This window comes from Equus przewalskii, chromosome 2, assembly GCF_037783145.1.
Source record: "Equus przewalskii isolate Varuska chromosome 2, EquPr2, whole genome shotgun sequence".
Taxonomy (NCBI): Eukaryota; Metazoa; Chordata; class Mammalia; order Perissodactyla; family Equidae; genus Equus; species Equus przewalskii.
In genome coordinates, this window is record NC_091832.1 from 65,334,205 (window position 1) to 65,336,175 (window position 1,971).

The following is a 1,971-nucleotide window of genomic DNA, read 5'->3' on the forward strand; positions in this document are numbered from 1 at the left end:
GACTTCCTGAAAAAAAATGCTAAAAATAAATAAATAAATCATGACAGTAGAGAGAACAAAAGGAGCACGAGCAGACCAGTGGTTTTAAAACATTTTTGGAAGATGGAGAATAAAAGCAAGGGTATTTACTGATTTAAAAAAACAAAAACACAAAACATGCCCATCACCCCGCCGGCCTCCGAGCACGCACCTGACAGCTCCTGCCCCGCCGGCACTTGGCGTCGCCAGGCCCCATGGCCCCCGACCTGGTGACTGCCGAGACCCCAGCCCAGGGACCGAGCCCGCACTACTTCGCCTGGGACCGGGGGGCGCAGCTCTCCAGTGCGGAGGGCTGGTGATGGAGCGGAAGGTCTGCAAAATGAGTGAGTTCAGCCGCAGGACCAGGGGGTCTCCCTGGTCATCAGCCATTACACAGGGCGGGATGCCACGGATCCCTCTGCGGCCTTCCACACCTCAACAAGGGCCTTGTGAGGAAGTATATGAGCTGTCTCCTGAGTGAAGAGCTGTCTCCGGAACAGCCCAGCTTTGAGCCCACTAAGAGTAAAAAGCTGACCGCTGATGTCCTGCAGCTGCGGACCGCGATAGAGCGTGAGGGGGCTCTTGAAGGCCAACCACTTCTTCTTCCTGCTGTACTTGCTGCACCCCCTGCGGGTGGATATTGCTACCTGGCTCATTCTTTGGGTCTTTGGGATGTCCTTCATGTCCTTCCTTCTCTATAAGGTATTGCTCAGTGCAGTCAGGTCCAGTCGGTCAGCTGTCCTTCTTCAGCACCTCTACGTGGAACCACCTGCTACTTCATTTCCTCATTGGCCACCTGAAGGGGCCCCTGCCTGTTAGTGGGACCACATGCACTTCCACCACCATGCCAAGCCCAGTTGCTTCCACTAGAAGGCAGACATCAACATGAACCCCTTCTTTGCCTTGGGGAAGATCCTCTCTGTGGAGCTTGGGAAACAAAAGAAAAAGCACATGCCATACAAACACCAGGACAAATGCTTCTTCCTGCTTGGGCCTCCAGCCTTGCTGCCTCTCTGCTTCCAGTGGGATATTTTCTATTTTGTTTTCAGTGGACGAAGCGGATGGACTTGACCTGGATGATCACCTTCTACACCTGCATCTTCCTTGCTTATGTGTCATTATTGGGACTGAAAGCCTTCCTGGACCTTTTCTTCATGGTCAGATTCCTAGAAAGCAATTGATTTGTGTGGGTGACACAAATGAACCACGTCCCCATGTACATTGATCACAACCGGAACATGGAGTGGGTCTCCACCCAGCTCCAGGCAACACGCAACATCCACAAGTCTGCTTTCAGTGACTGGTTCACTAGATATCTCAACTTCCAGACTGAGTACTGTCTGGAATGCCTCACCACAGTTACCACAAAGCGATTCCCCTGGTGCAGTCCCTGTGTGCCAAGCATGGCAGAGACTACTAGTCCAAGCCCCTGCTCTCAGCCTTTGCCGACACTGTCCACTCAGTGAAGGAGTCTGGGCAGCCTTGGCTAGATGCTTATCTTCATCAGTAACAAAAGTCCCTCCTCTGAAAGGGGAGCCTATGAGCAAAGCAGAGTGGAGCTTGAGGGCCAATGCCACTACAATTCTAATATTGAGAGGGGGTGGGTTTGGGGAGAAAAAGGCCCTCAGACCCCTCAGTTTATCTTCTAGGCACAGATCTAACTCCCAAAGAGGGGTGGAGGAACATATAAGCCCTGGTAGGAAGGATGGAACTATTGGGAAAAGGATGTGAGTGTTTTGTTGTTTCCTTTTTCTCATTTGGCAGATGCAGATGACTGGTGAGCAAAGGAGGGAGCCAGGAGGTTGTCAGAAGAATAAGGAGGATCTACTGGGGTGAGCTCGTCTCACTGGTTCACTTCCCAGTGCATTTTCCACCCTGCTTGCAAACCTCAGGGGTTTGCAGACTAGAGGGAGATAAAGCACCTGACCCTTTTGAGCAAGATTTAGAAAGGAA

At 51.6% G+C, this 1,971-nt stretch overlaps 1 pseudogene; it reads left to right on the forward strand.

Annotated features, from left to right (window-relative positions):
- The first annotated feature begins 218 nt into the window (after positions 1-218).
- LOC103554078 (acyl-CoA (8-3)-desaturase-like) lies at positions 219-1,528 on the forward strand (annotated as a pseudogene).
- Positions 1,529-1,971: the final 443 nt, after the last annotated feature.